Here is a 17,797-nt window from a genome sequence, read left to right on the forward strand (position 1 = left end):
ACTATCAGGAGATGCATTTTTTGTTTGTTTGTTTTTGGTCTTTTTGCCATTTCTAGGGCCGCTTCTGCTGCATACGGAGGTTCCCAGGCTAGGGGTCTAATCGGAGCTGTAGCCGCCGGCCTACACCAGAGCCACAGCAATGTGGGGTCTGAGCTGCGTCTGCGACCTACACCACAGGTCGCGGCAACGCCGGATCCTTAACCCACTGAGCAAGGCCAGGGATCGAACCTGCAACCTCATGGTTCCTAGTTGGATTCGTTAACCACTGAGCCACGATGGGAACTCCAGGAGATGCATTTTGGACCGAGAGTCAGAAGCAACCGGTCACTCCCCTCTCCTCACTGGGTCACGTCCTCGGGGTTCCACCAGTGCCGTCTCCAACCCCAACCCTCAGCCTGGGAGTGCTGACACCAAGCAGCAGGTGGGCAATGTCAGGGGCTCCTCGTCCTCGAGCGGCCCTTCCCTCTGCCGACAATTCCCATCCCATCCTTCCGCCTCCCAGTGGTGCCCGGTTCTGTCTGCCCTTCTCATGAGCACCCGTGAGCCTACCTTGGCCCTCCTCCCTTTCTCAGAAAAATCCAGAGCCTCACGGAGGGTGGTCTTTCTCTCTCAAAGTCTCCCATATCCCTCACTGCACCCTATCAGCAGCCCTGGACAACCATCAGTTGAACACACTATGAGTCAGGAAACTGGCTTTAACTTATTTCGCCACCTCTATCCTGCTTAGCGCCCCCCGCCCCGCCCCGCCCCGCCCCGCTCCCGATGTTATGGGACCTGGCGTTAGGTAAGAGTCTCCTTCCGGGGTGTACCAAGGAAGGGACAGGCTCAGATGGAAGAAAAACAAGGAAGTTTTCAGAGGATCCCAAAGAGACAGGTCGCTGGGGGATGGATACAGCCTGCCCACCAAGGAACCGCTGCTTTTCCACTGCCTGTTGCCCACCACCCTCCTGCCCCCACCTTGTTCCAGATGCCAAACACGGGGTACGCATGATCATGGAACCCTGCCTGCCCAGTAGCCAAGCCGACTACCTCTGGCTTCCGTTTTCTGCCTCTGCAGAGTGCAAAGGCAGTCAGAAATTTTGACGGCCTATCCAAGGGTCAGTGTCTGGGTGAAACTGACCCACACATGGGAAGGCAGAACAAGGTCCTTCCTGTCAGGTGAGGCAATTGAGACTGGAGAGTCAGGGGCTGCCTGTGGCCTCCTCCTCCTCCTCACGGGACACCTTCTGAGGGACCCACCCACTCTCATCTCTGAGCCTGGGAAGCGCCAACACCAAGCATCTGCGGGGCTTGGCTGGCACTTTGGCGCCGTCTGGCGGCCCTCCTCCTTAACGACAACTCAGCGCCTTCCTGCCGCCTCCTGAACAAACCTATGGCCTGACTGCACTGGGCTTGTGCACCTCAGAGCCGATTTAATTCTTCCTCCCATTCCTAGAACAACCGAGCACCTGCCAGGAAGGGGAGTATTTCTCTCTGAAAGTCAGCCCTGGCCCTCACCCTTCCCTACCCCCCCTTCAGTACCCCTCTTAGTCAATGAGCTGAACGCATGCCACATCACCTAACTGGATTTCAGTGAATCAGCCTTTATCAGGCTCCTCTCTTGACTTCTGTGACTTGGCTTGAGGTAAGATGTCCCCCCCCCCTCCTTGGGGGTGCACAAAAGAAGGGAGAGGCGCCTACGGAAGAAAAATAAGCCACTCTTCAGAGAACCCTCTTCAGAGACAGGTTTCTGGGCTGGAAACTGCCTGGCCACCCGAGGCTCTCTGCTTTTACCCTTTCCCTTCATGTCCAGCAGCCCAGCTCTCCTAGGCCAACACTGTGCATGCCTGGCTCTGGAAACCTGCGTGCCAAATACTCAAACTAAGGGCTCGTAGGTCTAGAGGTCTACTTCTGGAGAATCCAAAGGCAGTCAGACCCCCTGACTCCCGGGCCAATGGTGTGGACTTTGGGCTACCTGAGCCAACTGAAAGTGACCCAAATATGTTCAAGGCAGAACCATTTGCCTTTTACCAGGTGAGCCGGTTTAGTCTGGAGAGTCAGAGGCGACCTGTAACCTACCCCTCCTTGCTGGACACCTCCTGAGGGGTGGGGTTGGGGTCCACCCATTCTCATCTCCGACCCCATCGTTGAGCCTGGAAATGCCAGCACCAAGCAGCTGCTGGGCTCGGCTGGCGCTTCGGCACCCTCTGGCGACCGTTCTCTCCAACAACAACTCAGAGCCCTTCCTCCTGCCTCCTGCCTCCTGGACAATGCCATGGGCTGCCCTGGGCTTGTGACCCTCAGATCCGATGTAATTCCTCCTCTCCCTCTAAGGACGACTGAGCGAGCACCTTCCAGGAAGGGGGGATTCCTCTCACAACATTAGCCGGGCCATTCCCTCCTCCCCACCCCTCAGCACTCTGGTCAGTCATCAGCCAAAAATCAGTCCAAGTCTGGCAACTGGATGCCAATTCCATCAGCCTCCCCTCTGAATTTATGTGACCTGGCTTGAGGTAAGTTTTTCCCTTAGGAGTGAAAGAAGGAAGGGAGATGCGCAGATGGAAGAAACTGACGGAACTGTTCAGGGAACTCACAAGACACCAGTCTCTTTGGGATGGATGCAGCCTGCCCACCAAGGAACCTTGGCTTTGCCACTCTCCATTCACCACCACCCACCTGCCCAGGTCCCAGATGCTAAACATGGGGCAGGCCTTGTCCTGGAGCAGTGCCTGCCCAGCAGCCAAGCCAGCAGCTGTGAGGCTGTGTTTCCTGCCTCTGAGTATCCAAAGGCACTTAGCGCTTTTGACAGTGTGTCCACGTGCCTGGACTTTGGGCTACCCCAGCTGTCTGAAAGCGACCCAGAGATGGGAAGGCAGAACAAGGTCTTTCCTGGCAGGCGAGGTAATTTAGCCTGGAGAGTCGGGGGCGGCCTGGAACCTAAGCCTCCTCCTCGCCAGACACCTCCTGAAGGATCCACCCATCCTTCCCATCTCTGAGCCTGCAAGTGCCAACCCCAAGCAGCTGCTGGGCTTGGCTGGCACTTTGGCGCCCTCTGGTGGCCACGCCCTCTAATAACAACTCAGAGCCCTTCCTCCTGCCTCCTGAATAAAGCCAGGGGCTGCTCCGGGCTTGTGAACCTCAGATCCGATGTAATTTCTCCTCGCCCTCTAAGAACGACCAAGCACCTTCCAGGAAAGGGGGAGATGTCTCTCACAAAATCAGCCTGGGCACTCCGTCCCCTCCTATCCCTCAGCACTCCGGTTAGTCATGAGCCGAACCCACTCCACGTCAGGTACCTGGATGTCAATTACATCAGCCTCAGGAGTTCCTGTCGTGGCTCAGTGGTTACCGCATCTGACTAGGAACCATGAGACTGCGGATTCGGTTCGATCCCTGGCCTTGCTCAGTGGCTGAAGGATCTGGTGTTGCCATGAGCTGTGGTATAGGTTGCAGACTTGGCTCAGATCCTGCGTTGCTGTGGCTCTGGCATAGGCCAGCAGCTGCAGCTCCGATTAGACCCCTAGCCTGGGAACCTCCATATGCTGCGGGTGTGGCTCTAGAAAAGGCAAAAAAAAAAAAAAAAAAAAAGACAAAGAAAATTACATCAGCCTCCACTCTGACCTGGCTTGAGGCAAGATTTTTCCTTGGGGGTGAATGAAAGGAACGAGAGGCTCAGATGGAAGAAACTGAAGGAAATGTTCAGACAGCTCACAAGAGACCAGTCCCTCTGGGATGGATGCAGCCTGCCCACCAAGGAACCTTGGGGTTTCCACTCCCCATTCACCTCTACTCACCTGCCCAGTTTTCCAGATGCCAAAGACAGTGCAGGTCTGATTCGGGAACGTTGCTTGCACAGTAGGCAAGGCACATACCTCTGGGTTCAGGTTCTTCTTCCTCTGCAGAATCCCAGGGACCTTGGGTATCTGAACGGTCTGACAGTGACCCACAGATAGAAAGGCCGAGCAATGTCCTTTCTCTCAGGTGAGGTCATTGAGACTGGGGAGCCAGAGCCGACCTGGAACCTACCCCTGCTTGCTAGGCACGTCCTGGATGGGATCCACCAGCCCCATCTCCAACCCTGGCTCTGTGCTGGCACATGCCAGGATCAAGCAGCTGCCGGCCTCTGCCGGCGCTCTGGCGCCCTCTGGTGGCCATGCCCTCTGATAACACCTCAGAGCCTTCCTCTGGCCTCCTGACCCAATCCAGGGATGGAGGGCACTAGGTTTGTGCACCTGACAGCTGCTTTCCAACGCCTCTCCCTTTAAGGACCACCATGTGCCACCTGACAGAGGGCGGTATCTCCGTCTCAAAGTCTCCCAGGGCACTCCGCCCCCTTTTCTGACACCACGACTCTATGTCCATCAGCCCAGTGGTCCCACTTCAAGATAGGTCGCCAACTGCAAAGTCCTCTGCCCACTTTAACACACGTGACCTAGTCTTGGCTACGATTCTTTCACTTCCGGGTGACTGACAGGAAGCACTGGCTCAAGGAGAAAAATGAAAAGGAATTCTGGGGATAAGTTGTGGAGCCAGAACCCAGGGAGGAGCACAGCCTGGCCAGCCAAAAAACACCGCTGCTTCTACACACTTGATTCAGATCCCCAAGCACTGCTTTCCTGATGCCACGCCCGAGTGAAGCCGGATTCTCGAAAACTGTGTGCCCAGGACCCAAACCAAATACTTTTGGATGCATCCACACACCGCTGAAGAATCCAAAGGCAGTCAGATCCCAGATCATTTCATCTTTGTGCTCCACCAGCAGTATGGAGAGGACTCTCACTCATGAAGGGAGAAGTGTGTACCCACTATCAGGAGATGCATTTTTTGTTTGTTTGTTTTTGGTCTTTTTGCCATTTCTAGGGCCGCTTCTGCTGCATACGGAGGTTCCCAGGCTAGGGGTCTCATCGGAGCTGTAGCCGCCGGCCTACACCAGAGCCACAGCAATGTGGGGTCTGAGCTGCGTCTGCGACCTACACCACAGGTCGCGGCAACGCCGGATCCTTAACCCACTGAGCAAGGCCAGGGATCGAACCTGCAACCTCATGGTTCCTAGTTGGATTCGTTAACCACTGAGCCACGATGGGAACTCCAGGAGATGCATTTTGGACCGAGAGTCAGAAGCAACCGGTCACTCCCCTCTCCTCACTGGGTCACGTCCTCGGGGTTCCACCAGTGCCGTCTCCAACCCCAACCCTCAGCCTGGGAGTGCTGACACCAAGCAGCAGGTGGGCAATGTCAGGGGCTCCTCGTCCTCGAGCGGCCCTTCCCTCTGCCGACAATTCCCATCCCATCCTTCCGCCTCCCAGTGGTGCCCGGTTCTGTCTGCCCTTCTCATGAGCACCCGTGAGCCTACCTTGGCCCTCCTCCCTTTCTCAGAAAAATCCAGAGCCTCACGGAGGGTGGTCTTTCTCTCTCAAAGTCTCCCATATCCCTCACTGCACCCTATCAGCAGCCCTGGACAACCATCAGTTGAACACACTATGAGTCAGGAAACTGGCTTTAACTTATTTCGCCACCTCTATCCTGCTTAGCGCCCCCCGCCCCGCCCCGCCCCGCCCCGCTCCCGATGTTATGGGACCTGGCGTTAGGTAAGAGTCTCCTTCCGGGGTGTACCAAGGAAGGGACAGGCTCAGATGGAAGAAAAACAAGGAAGTTTTCAGAGGATCCCAAAGAGACAGGTCGCTGGGGGATGGATACAGCCTGCCCACCAAGGAACCGCTGCTTTTCCACTGCCTGTTGCCCACCACCCTCCTGCCCCCACCTTGTTCCAGATGCCAAACACGGGGTACGCATGATCATGGAACCCTGCCTGCCCAGTAGCCAAGCCGACTACCTCTGGCTTCCGTTTTCTGCCTCTGCAGAGTGCAAAGGCAGTCAGAAATTTTGACGGCCTATCCAAGGGTCAGTGTCTGGGTGAAACTGACCCACACATGGGAAGGCAGAACAAGGTCCTTCCTGTCAGGTGAGGCAATTGAGACTGGAGAGTCAGGGGCTGCCTGTGGCCTCCTCCTCCTCCTCACGGGACACCTTCTGAGGGACCCACCCACTCTCATCTCTGAGCCTGGGAAGCGCCAACACCAAGCATCTGCGGGGCTTGGCTGGCACTTTGGCGCCGTCTGGCGGCCCTCCTCCTTAACGACAACTCAGCGCCTTCCTGCCGCCTCCTGAACAAACCTATGGCCTGACTGCACTGGGCTTGTGCACCTCAGAGCCGATTTAATTCTTCCTCCCATTCCTAGAACAACCGAGCACCTGCCAGGAAGGGGAGTATTTCTCTCTGAAAGTCAGCCCTGGCCCTCACCCTTCCCTACCCCCCCTTCAGTACCCCTCTTAGTCAATGAGCTGAACGCATGCCACATCACCTAACTGGATTTCAGTGAATCAGCCTTTATCAGGCTCCTCTCTTGACTTCTGTGACTTGGCTTGAGGTAAGATGTCCCCCCCCCCTCCTTGGGGGTGCACAAAAGAAGGGAGAGGCGCCTACGGAAGAAAAATAAGCCACTCTTCAGAGAACCCTCTTCAGAGACAGGTTTCTGGGCTGGAAACTGCCTGGCCACCCGAGGCTCTCTGCTTTTACCCTTTCCCTTCATGTCCAGCAGCCCAGCTCTCCTAGGCCAACACTGTGCATGCCTGGCTCTGGAAACCTGCGTGCCAAATACTCAAACTAAGGGCTCGTAGGTCTAGAGGTCTACTTCTGGAGAATCCAAAGGCAGTCAGACCCCCTGACTCCCGGGCCAATGGTGTGGACTTTGGGCTACCTGAGCCAACTGAAAGTGACCCAAATATGTTCAAGGCAGAACCATTTGCCTTTTACCAGGTGAGCCGGTTTAGTCTGGAGAGTCAGAGGCGACCTGTAACCTACCCCTCCTTGCTGGACACCTCCTGAGGGGTGGGGTTGGGGTCCACCCATTCTCATCTCCGACCCCATCGTTGAGCCTGGAAATGCCAGCACCAAGCAGCTGCTGGGCTCGGCTGGCGCTTCGGCACCCTCTGGCGACCGTTCTCTCCAACAACAACTCAGAGCCCTTCCTCCTGCCTCCTGCCTCCTGGACAATGCCATGGGCTGCCCTGGGCTTGTGACCCTCAGATCCGATGTAATTCCTCCTCTCCCTCTAAGGACGACTGAGCGAGCACCTTCCAGGAAGGGGGGATTCCTCTCACAACATTAGCCGGGCCATTCCCTCCTCCCCACCCCTCAGCACTCTGGTCAGTCATCAGCCAAAAATCAGTCCAAGTCTGGCAACTGGATGCCAATTCCATCAGCCTCCCCTCTGAATTTATGTGACCTGGCTTGAGGTAAGTTTTTCCCTTAGGAGTGAAAGAAGGAAGGGAGATGCGCAGATGGAAGAAACTGACGGAACTGTTCAGGGAACTCACAAGACACCAGTCTCTTTGGGATGGATGCAGCCTGCCCACCAAGGAACCTTGGCTTTGCCACTCTCCATTCACCACCACCCACCTGCCCAGGTCCCAGATGCTAAACATGGGGCAGGCCTTGTCCTGGAGCAGTGCCTGCCCAGCAGCCAAGCCAGCAGCTGTGAGGCTGTGTTTCCTGCCTCTGAGTATCCAAAGGCACTTAGCGCTTTTGACAGTGTGTCCACGTGCCTGGACTTTGGGCTACCCCAGCTGTCTGAAAGCGACCCAGAGATGGGAAGGCAGAACAAGGTCTTTCCTGGCAGGCGAGGTAATTTAGCCTGGAGAGTCGGGGGCGGCCTGGAACCTAAGCCTCCTCCTCGCCAGACACCTCCTGAAGGATCCAACCATCCTTCCCATCTCTGAGCCTGCAAGTGCCAACCCCAAGCAGCTGCTGGGCTTGGCTGGCACTTTGGCGCCCTCTGGTGGCCACGCCCTCTAATAACAACTCAGAGCCCTTCCTCCTGCCTCCTGAACAAAGCCAGGGGCTGCTCCGGGCTTGTGAACCTCAGATCCGATGTAATTTCTCCTCGCCCTCTAAGAACGACCAAGCACCTTCCAGGAAAGGGGGAGATGTCTCTCACAAAATCAGCCTGGGCACTCCGTCCCCTCCTATCCCTCAGCACTCCGGTTAGTCATGAGCCGAACCCACTCCACGTCAGGTACCTGGATGTCAATTACATCAGCCTCAGGAGTTCCTGTCGTGGCTCAGTGGTTACCGCATCTGACTAGGAACCATGAGACTGCGGATTCGGTTCGATCCCTGGCCTTGCTCAGTGGCTGAAGGATCTGGTGTTGCCATGAGCTGTGGTATAGGTTGCAGACTTGGCTCAGATCCTGCGTTGCTGTGGCTCTGGCATAGGCCAGCAGCTGCAGCTCCGATTAGACCCCTAGCCTGGGAACCTCCATATGCTGCGGGTGTGGCTCTAGAAAAGGCAAAAAAAAAAAAAAAAAAAAAAAGACAAAGAAAATTACATCAGCCTCCACTCTGACCTGGCTTGAGGCAAGATTTTTCCTTGGGGGTGAATGAAAGGAACGAGAGGCTCAGATGGAAGAAACTGAAGGAAATGTTCAGACAGCTCACAAGAGACCAGTCCCTCTGGGATGGATGCAGCCTGCCCACCAAGGAACCTTGGGGTTTCCACTCCCCATTCACCTCTACTCACCTGCCCAGTTTTCCAGATGCCAAAGACAGTGCAGGTCTGATTCGGGAACGTTGCTTGCACAGTAGGCAAGGCACATACCTCTGGGTTCAGGTTCTTCTTCCTCTGCAGAATCCCAGGGACCTTGGGTATCTGAACGGTCTGACAGTGACCCACAGATAGAAAGGCCGAGCAATGTCCTTTCTCTCAGGTGAGGTCATTGAGACTGGGGAGCCAGAGCCGACCTGGAACCTACCCCTGCTTGCTAGGCACGTCCTGGATGGGATCCACCAGCCCCATCTCCAACCCTGGCTCTGTGCTGGCACATGCCAGGATCAAGCAGCTGCCGGCCTCTGCCGGCGCTCTGGCGCCCTCTGGTGGCCATGCCCTCTGATAACACCTCAGAGCCTTCCTCTGGCCTCCTGACCCAATCCAGGGATGGAGGGCACTAGGTTTGTGCACCTGACAGCTGCTTTCCAACGCCTCTCCCTTTAAGGACCACCATGTGCCACCTGACAGAGGGCGGTATCTCCGTCTCAAAGTCTCCCAGGGCACTCCGCCCCCTTTTCTGACACCACGACTCTATGTCCATCAGCCCAGTGGTCCCACTTCAAGATAGGTCGCCAACTGCAAAGTCCTCTGCCCACTTTAACACACGTGACCTAGTCTTGGCTACGATTCTTTCACTTCCGGGTGACTGACAGGAAGCACTGGCTCAAGGAGAAAAATGAAAAGGAATTCTGGGGATAAGTTGTGGAGCCAGAACCCAGGGAGGAGCACAGCCTGGCCAGCCAAAAAACACCGCTGCTTCTACACACTTGATTCAGATCCCCAAGCACTGCTTTCCTGATGCCACGCCCGAGTGAAGCCGGATTCTCGAAAACTGTGTGCCCAGGACCCAAACCAAATACTTTTGGATGCATCCACACACCGCTGAAGAATCCAAAGGCAGTCAGATCCCAGATCATTTCATCTTTGTGCTCCACCAGCAGTATGGAGAGGACTCTCACTCATGAAGGGAGAAGTGTGTACCCACTATCAGGAGATGCATTTTTTGTTTGTTTGTTTTTGGTCTTTTTGCCATTTCTAGGGCCGCTTCTGCTGCATACGGAGGTTCCCAGGCTAGGGGTCTAATCGGAGCTGTAGCCGCCGGCCTACACCAGAGCCACAGCAATGTGGGGTCTGAGCTGCGTCTGCGACCTACACCACAGGTCGCGGCAACGCCGGATCCTTAACCCACTGAGCAAGGCCAGGGATCGAACCTGCAACCTCATGGTTCCTAGTTGGATTCGTTAACCACTGAGCCACGATGGGAACTCCAGGAGATGCATTTTGGACCGAGAGTCAGAAGCAACCGGTCACTCCCCTCTCCTCACTGGGTCACGTCCTCGGGGTTCCACCAGTGCCGTCTCCAACCCCAACCCTCAGCCTGGGAGTGCTGACACCAAGCAGCAGGTGGGCAATGTCAGGGGCTCCTCGTCCTCGAGCGGCCCTTCCCTCTGCCGACAATTCCCATCCCATCCTTCCGCCTCCCAGTGGTGCCCGGTTCTGTCTGCCCTTCTCATGAGCACCCGTGAGCCTACCTTGGCCCTCCTCCCTTTCTCAGAAAAATCCAGAGCCTCACGGAGGGTGGTCTTTCTCTCTCAAAGTCTCCCATATCCCTCACTGCACCCTATCAGCAGCCCTGGACAACCATCAGTTGAACACACTATGAGTCAGGAAACTGGCTTTAACTTATTTCGCCACCTCTATCCTGCTTAGCGCCCCCCGCCCCGCCCCGCCCCGCCCCCGATGTTATGGGACCTGGCGTTAGGTAAGAGTCTCCTTCCGGGGTGTACCAAGGAAGGGACAGGCTCAGATGGAAGAAAAACAAGGAAGTTTTCAGAGGATCCCAAAGAGACAGGTCGCTGGGGGATGGATACAGCCTGCCCACCAAGGAACCGCTGCTTTTCCACTGCCTGTTGCCCACCACCCTCCTGCCCCCACCTTGTTCCAGATGCCAAACACGGGGTACGCATGATCATGGAACCCTGCCTGCCCAGTAGCCAAGCCGACTACCTCTGGCTTCCGTTTTCTGCCTCTGCAGAGTGCAAAGGCAGTCAGAAATTTTGACGGCCTATCCAAGGGTCAGTGTCTGGGTGAAACTGACCCACACATGGGAAGGCAGAACAAGGTCCTTCCTGTCAGGTGAGGCAATTGAGACTGGAGAGTCAGGGGCTGCCTGTGGCCTCCTCCTCCTCCTCACGGGACACCTTCTGAGGGACCCACCCACTCTCATCTCTGAGCCTGGGAAGCGCCAACACCAAGCATCTGCGGGGCTTGGCTGGCACTTTGGCGCCGTCTGGCGGCCCTCCTCCTTAACGACAACTCAGCGCCTTCCTGCCGCCTCCTGAACAAACCTATGGCCTGACTGCACTGGGCTTGTGCACCTCAGAGCCGATTTAATTCTTCCTCCCATTCCTAGAACAACCGAGCACCTGCCAGGAAGGGGAGTATTTCTCTCTGAAAGTCAGCCCTGGCCCTCACCCTTCCCTACCCCCCCTTCAGTACCCCTCTTAGTCAATGAGCTGAACGCATGCCACATCACCTAACTGGATTTCAGTGAATCAGCCTTTATCAGGCTCCTCTCTTGACTTCTGTGACTTGGCTTGAGGTAAGATGTTCCCCCCCCCTCCTTGGGGGTGCACAAAAGAAGGGAGAGGCGCCTACGGAAGAAAAATAAGCCACTCTTCAGAGAACCCTCTTCAGAGACAGGTTTCTGGGCTGGAAACTGCCTGGCCACCCGAGGCTCTCTGCTTTTACCCTTTCCCTTCATGTCCAGCAGCCCAGCTCTCCTAGGCCAACACTGTGCATGCCTGGCTCTGGAAACCTGCGTGCCAAATACTCAAACTAAGGGCTCGTAGGTCTAGAGGTCTACTTCTGGAGAATCCAAAGGCAGTCAGACCCCCTGACTCCCGGGCCAATGGTGTGGACTTTGGGCTACCTGAGCCAACTGAAAGTGACCCAAATATGTTCAAGGCAGAACCATTTGCCTTTTACCAGGTGAGCCGGTTTAGTCTGGAGAGTCAGAGGCGACCTGTAACCTACCCCTCCTTGCTGGACACCTCCTGAGGGGTGGGGTTGGGGTCCACCCATTCTCATCTCCGACCCCATCGTTGAGCCTGGAAATGCCAGCACCAAGCAGCTGCTGGGCTCGGCTGGCGCTTCGGCACCCTCTGGCGACCGTTCTCTCCAACAACAACTCAGAGCCCTTCCTCCTGCCTCCTGCCTCCTGGACAATGCCATGGGCTGCCCTGGGCTTGTGACCCTCAGATCCGATGTAATTCCTCCTCTCCCTCTAAGGACGACTGAGCGAGCACCTTCCAGGAAGGGGGGATTCCTCTCACAACATTAGCCGGGCCATTCCCTCCTCCCCACCCCTCAGCACTCTGGTCAGTCATCAGCCAAAAATCAGTCCAAGTCTGGCAACTGGATGCCAATTCCATCAGCCTCCCCTCTGAATTTATGTGACCTGGCTTGAGGTAAGTTTTTCCCTTAGGAGTGAAAGAAGGAAGGGAGATGCGCAGATGGAAGAAACTGACGGAACTGTTCAGGGAACTCACAAGACACCAGTCTCTTTGGGATGGATGCAGCCTGCCCACCAAGGAACCTTGGCTTTGCCACTCTCCATTCACCACCACCCACCTGCCCAGGTCCCAGATGCTAAACATGGGGCAGGCCTTGTCCTGGAGCAGTGCCTGCCCAGCAGCCAAGCCAGCAGCTGTGAGGCTGTGTTTCCTGCCTCTGAGTATCCAAAGGCACTTAGCGCTTTTGACAGTGTGTCCACGTGCCTGGACTTTGGGCTACCCCAGCTGTCTGAAAGCGACCCAGAGATGGGAAGGCAGAACAAGGTCTTTCCTGGCAGGCGAGGTAATTTAGCCTGGAGAGTCGGGGGCGGCCTGGAACCTAAGCCTCCTCCTCGCCAGACACCTCCTGAAGGATCCACCCATCCTTCCCATCTCTGAGCCTGCAAGTGCCAACCCCAAGCAGCTGCTGGGCTTGGCTGGCACTTTGGCGCCCTCTGGTGGCCACGCCCTCTAATAACAACTCAGAGCCCTTCCTCCTGCCTCCTGAACAAAGCCAGGGGCTGCTCCGGGCTTGTGAACCTCAGATCCGATGTAATTTCTCCTCGCCCTCTAAGAACGACCAAGCACCTTCCAGGAAAGGGGGAGATGTCTCTCACAAAATCAGCCTGGGCACTCCGTCCCCTCCTATCCCTCAGCACTCCGGTTAGTCATGAGCCGAACCCACTCCACGTCAGGTACCTGGATGTCAATTACATCAGCCTCAGGAGTTCCTGTCGTGGCTCAGTGGTTACCGCATCTGACTAGGAACCATGAGACTGCGGATTCGGTTCGATCCCTGGCCTTGCTCAGTGGCTGAAGGATCTGGTGTTGCCATGAGCTGTGGTATAGGTTGCAGACTTGGCTCAGATCCTGCGTTGCTGTGGCTCTGGCATAGGCCAGCAGCTGCAGCTCCGATTAGACCCCTAGCCTGGGAACCTCCATATGCTGCGGGTGTGGCTCTAGAAAAGGCAAAAAAAAAAAAAAAAAAGACAAAGAAAATTACATCAGCCTCCACTCTGACCTGGCTTGAGGCAAGATTTTTCCTTGGGGGTGAATGAAAGGAACGAGAGGCTCAGATGGAAGAAATTGAAGGAAATGTTCAGACAGCTCACAAGAGACCAGTCCCTCTGGGATGGATGCAGCCTGCCCACCAAGGAACCTTGGGGTTTCCACTCCCCATTCACCTCTACTCACCTGCCCAGTTTTCCAGATGCCAAAGACAGTGCAGGTCTGATTCGGGAACGTTGCTTGCACAGTAGGCAAGGCACATACCTCTGGGTTCAGGTTCTTCTTCCTCTGCAGAATCCCAGGGACCTTGGGTATCTGAACGGTCTGACAGTGACCCACAGATAGAAAGGCCGAGCAATGTCCTTTCTCTCAGGTGAGGTCATTGAGACTGGGGAGCCAGAGCCGACCTGGAACCTACCCCTGCTTGCTAGGCACGTCCTGGATGGGATCCACCAGCCCCATCTCCAACCCTGGCTCTGTGCTGGCACATGCCAGGATCAAGCAGCTGCCGGCCTCTGCCGGCGCTCTGGCGCCCTCTGGTGGCCATGCCCTCTGATAACACCTCAGAGCCTTCCTCTGGCCTCCTGACCCAATCCAGGGATGGAGGGCACTAGGTTTGTGCACCTGACAGCTGCTTTCCAACGCCTCTCCCTTTAAGGACCACCATGTGCCACCTGACAGAGGGCGGTATCTCCGTCTCAAAGTCTCCCAGGGCACTCCGCCCCCTTTTCTGACACCACGACTCTATGTCCATCAGCCCAGTGGTCCCACTTCAAGATAGGTCGCCAACTGCAAAGTCCTCTGCCCACTTTAACACACGTGACCTAGTCTTGGCTACGATTCTTTCACTTCCGGGTGACTGACAGGAAGCACTGGCTCAAGGAGAAAAATGAAAAGGAATTCTGGGGATAAGTTGTGGAGCCAGAACCCAGGGAGGAGCACAGCCTGGCCAGCCAAAAAACACCGCTGCTTCTACACACTTGATTCAGATCCCCAAGCACTGCTTTCCTGATGCCACGCCCGAGTGAAGCCGGATTCTCGAAAACTGTGTGCCCAGGACCCAAACCAAATACTTTTGGATGCATCCACACACCGCTGAAGAATCCAAAGGCAGTCAGATCCCAGATCATTTCATCTTTGTGCTCCACCAGCAGTATGGAGAGGACTCTCACTCATGAAGGGAGAAGTGTGTACCCACTATCAGGAGATGCATTTTTTGTTTGTTTGTTTTTGGTCTTTTTGCCATTTCTAGGGCCGCTTCTGCTGCATACGGAGGTTCCCAGGCTAGGGGTCTAATCGGAGCTGTAGCCGCCGGCCTACACCAGAGCCACAGCAATGTGGGGTCTGAGCTGCGTCTGCGACCTACAGCACAGGTCGCGGCAACGCCGGATCCTTAACCCACTGAGCAAGGCCAGGGATCGAACCTGCAACCTCATGGTTCCTAGTTGGATTCGTTAACCACTGAGCCACGATGGGAACTCCAGGAGATGCATTTTGGACCGAGAGTCAGAAGCAACCGGTCACTCCCCTCTCCTCACTGGGTCACGTCCTCGGGGTTCCACCAGTGCCGTCTCCAACCCCAACCCTCAGCCTGGGAGTGCTGACACCAAGCAGCAGGTGGGCAATGTCAGGGGCTCCTCGTCCTCGAGCGGCCCTTCCCTCTGCCGACAATTCCCATCCCATCCTTCCGCCTCCCAGTGGTGCCCGGTTCTGTCTGCCCTTCTCATGAGCACCCGTGAGCCTACCTTGGCCCTCCTCCCTTTCTCAGAAAAATCCAGAGCCTCACGGAGGGTGGTCTTTCTCTCTCAAAGTCTCCCATATCCCTCACTGCACCCTATCAGCAGCCCTGGACAACCATCAGTTGAACACACTATGAGTCAGGAAACTGGCTTTAACTTATTTCGCCACCTCTATCCTGCTTAGCGCCCCCCGCCCCGCCCCGCCCCGCCCCGCCCCCGATGTTATGGGACCTGGCGTTAGGTAAGAGTCTCCTTCCGGGGTGTACCAAGGAAGGGACAGGCTCAGATGGAAGAAAAACAAGGAAGTTTTCAGAGGATCCCAAAGAGACAGGTCGCTGGGGGATGGATACAGCCTGCCCACCAAGGAACCGCTGCTTTTCCACTGCCTGTTGCCCACCACCCTCCTGCCCCCACCTTGTTCCAGATGCCAAACACGGGGTACGCATGATCATGGAACCCTGCCTGCCCAGTAGCCAAGCCGACTACCTCTGGCTTCCGTTTTCTGCCTCTGCAGAGTGCAAAGGCAGTCAGAAATTTTGACGGCCTATCCAAGGGTCAGTGTCTGGGTGAAACTGACCCACACATGGGAAGGCAGAACAAGGTCCTTCCTGTCAGGTGAGGCAATTGAGACTGGAGAGTCAGGGGCTGCCTGTGGCCTCCTCCTCCTCCTCACGGGACACCTTCTGAGGGACCCACCCACTCTCATCTCTGAGCCTGGGAAGCGCCAACACCAAGCATCTGCGGGGCTTGGCTGGCACTTTGGCGCCGTCTGGCGGCCCTCCTCCTTAACGACAACTCAGCGCCTTCCTGCCGCCTCCTGAACAAACCTATGGCCTGACTGCACTGGGCTTGTGCACCTCAGAGCCGATTTAATTCTTCCTCCCATTCCTAGAACAACCGAGCACCTGCCAGGAAGGGGAGTATTTCTCTCTGAAAGTCAGCCCTGGCCCTCACCCTTCCCTACCCCCCCTTCAGTACCCCTCTTAGTCAATGAGCTGAACGCATGCCACATCACCTAACTGGATTTCAGTGAATCAGCCTTTATCAGGCTCCTCTCTTGACTTCTGTGACTTGGCTTGAGGTAAGATGTCCCCCCCCCCTCCTTGGGGGTGCACAAAAGAAGGGAGAGGCGCCTACGGAAGAAAAATAAGCCACTCTTCAGAGAACCCTCTTCAGAGACAGGTTTCTGGGCTGGAAACTGCCTGGCCACCCGAGGCTCTCTGCTTTTACCCTTTCCCTTCATGTCCAGCAGCCCAGCTCTCCTAGGCCAACACTGTGCATGCCTGGCTCTGGAAACCTGCGTGCCAAATACTCAAACTAAGGGCTCGTAGGTCTAGAGGTCTACTTCTGGAGAATCCAAAGGCAGTCAGACCCCCTGACTCCCGGGCCAATGGTGTGGACTTTGGGCTACCTGAGCCAACTGAAAGTGACCCAAATATGTTCAAGGCAGAACCATTTGCCTTTTACCAGGTGAGCCGGTTTAGTCTGGAGAGTCAGAGGCGACCTGTAACCTACCCCTCCTTGCTGGACACCTCCTGAGGGGTGGGGTTGGGGTCCACCCATTCTCATCTCCGACCCCATCGTTGAGCCTGGAAATGCCAGCACCAAGCAGCTGCTGGGCTCGGCTGGCGCTTCGGCACCCTCTGGCGACCGTTCTCTCCAACAACAACTCAGAGCCCTTCCTCCTGCCTCCTGCCTCCTGGACAATGCCATGGGCTGCCCTGGGCTTGTGACCCTCAGATCCGATGTAATTCCTCCTCTCCCTCTAAGGACGACTGAGCGAGCACCTTCCAGGAAGGGGGGATTCCTCTCACAACATTAGCCGGGCCATTCCCTCCTCCCCACCCCTCAGCACTCTGGTCAGTCATCAGCCAAAAATCAGTCCAAGTCTGGCAATTGGATGCCAATTCCATCAGCCTCCCCTCTGAATTTATGTGACCTGGCTTGAGGTAAGTTTTTCCCTTAGGAGTGAAAGAAGGAAGGGAGATGCGCAGATGGAAGAAACTGACGGAACTGTTCAGGGAACTCACAAGACACCAGTCTCTTTGGGATGGATGCAGCCTGCCCACCAAGGAACCTTGGCTTTGCCACTCTCCATTCACCACCACCCACCTGCCCAGGTCCCAGATGCTAAACATGGGGCAGGCCTTGTCCTGGAGCAGTGCCTGCCCAGCAGCCAAGCCAGCAGCTGTGAGGCTGTGTTTCCTGCCTCTGAGTATCCAAAGGCACTTAGCGCTTTTGACAGTGTGTCCACGTGCCTGGACTTTGGGCTACCCCAGCTGTCTGAAAGCGACCCAGAGATGGGAAGGCAGAACAAGGTCTTTCCTGGCAGGCGAGGTAATTTAGCCTGGAGAGTCGGGGGCGGCCTGGAACCTAAGCCTCCTCCTCGCCAGACACCTCCTGAAGGATCCACCCATCCTTCCCATCTCTGAGCCTGCAAGTGCCAACCCCAAGCAGCTGCTGGGCTTGGCTGGCACTTTGGCGCCCTCTGGTGGCCACGCCCTCTAATAACAACTCAGAGCCCTTCCTCCTGCCTCCTGAACAAAGCCAGGGGCTGCTCCGGGCTTGTGAACCTCAGATCCGATGTAATTTCTCCTCGCCCTCTAAGAACGACCAAGCACCTTCCAGGAAAGGGGGAGATGTCTCTCACAAAATCAGCCTGGGCACTCCGTCCCCTCCTATCCCTCAGCACTCCGGTTAGTCATGAGCCGAACCCACTCCACGTCAGGTACCTGGATGTCAATTACATCAGCCTCAGGAGTTCCTGTCGTGGCTCAGTGGTTACCGCATCTGACTAGGAACCATGAGACTGCGGATTCGGTTCGATCCCTGGCCTTGCTCAGTGGCTGAAGGATCTGGTGTTGCCATGAGCTGTGGTATAGGTTGCAGACTTGGCTCAGATCCTGCGTTG

Source organism: Sus scrofa, chromosome 17, assembly GCF_054392235.1.
Source record: "Sus scrofa isolate SSC_HxYL_T2T_F1_AM1 chromosome 17, Sscrofa_HxYL_maternal_Yorkshire_Landrace_v2.0, whole genome shotgun sequence".
In the NCBI taxonomy this organism is placed as follows: Eukaryota; Metazoa; Chordata; class Mammalia; order Artiodactyla; family Suidae; genus Sus; species Sus scrofa.